The sequence below is a fragment of the Oncorhynchus mykiss genome, chromosome 8 (assembly GCF_013265735.2).
Source record: "Oncorhynchus mykiss isolate Arlee chromosome 8, USDA_OmykA_1.1, whole genome shotgun sequence".
NCBI classification, from domain to species: Eukaryota; Metazoa; Chordata; class Actinopteri; order Salmoniformes; family Salmonidae; genus Oncorhynchus; species Oncorhynchus mykiss.
Genome location: NC_048572.1, coordinates 58,672,267 through 58,673,285, shown reverse-complemented (window position 1 = coordinate 58,673,285; position 1,019 = coordinate 58,672,267). Strand labels below are relative to the sequence as shown.

General features: G+C 41.4%; 1 pseudogene; it reads right to left on the bottom strand.

The window, feature by feature from the left end:
• Nucleotides 1-610: 610 nt before the first annotated feature.
• Nucleotides 611-719, bottom strand: LOC118965657 (annotated as a pseudogene).
• Between the last annotated feature and the right edge of the window lie 300 nt (nt 720-1,019).

The following is a 1,019-nucleotide window of genomic DNA, read 5'->3' as shown; positions in this document are numbered from 1 at the left end:
AAAATGTTGTGTTTTTGCAAACTTTACTGTAGTGTTTACTGTAGTGCTTGTTTTATCATCTTTGATATAGCAGTGGGGGCTTTGTGCATGAGGAAACCTACTGGACAAAATACTCAAAGATACTCAGTTTTCATAACCTGTAGGTAGGTAGGTTTTCCATAACCTGTAGGTAAGGAGGTCGGAAGGTATGTACTGCAGGACTTAGGTCTGAACGCATAGTTCAGAGCTCCTGCTCCTTTCCATAACCTGTAGGGAACAAAATATATAGTCTATACTTAGCATGTAGGTGTCTCATATATGGGTGGCATAAATTAGGATATGGGGGAGAGGAATGGGCAGTGTTTATGGAAATGAAATACTGTAGTATAATATACTATAGTAATTACTGTAATGTTTTTGCAGACATTAATGTAGTATTTATTTGAGTGTTTTTGCGGTCTGTAGTATACTGCAGTATTTACAATAGTATTCTACAGTATACTAAAAAACTCTATAGTAAGTACTACACATGATTAAGGGATACTACAGTGTGTAGTATAGTATTCTACAGTATACTACAGAATTCTATAGTAAGTACTGTATTATTATTTTTTGTACACTTTTTTTTTTTTGCTTACTGCACCTGGTATTTCCAGGTGATTTCCCATCTAAGTACTAACCAAGCCCGACCCTGCTTAGCTACCGAGATCAGGCGTGTTCAGGGTGGTATGGCAACAAGCCTATTTTTTCAATGCATTTTCTCCCCGATTGGCTCATCGCTGCAATTCCCCAATGGGCTAGGGAGAGACGAAGGTCGAGTCATGCGTCTTCCGAAACATGATTCACATGGTTGCACTACTTCTTATCACACTGTTCGCTTAACCCGGAAGTCAGCTGCACCACTACCTCGAATAGCGCTAGACCAATTCTGCACCGTCCTATGGGGCTCTCGGTCACGGCCCGGCTGTGACGCAGCCTGGGATGTAGTGGCGCCTCAGCACTGTGATGAGGTGCTTTTGACTGATGCGCCACTCAGTATT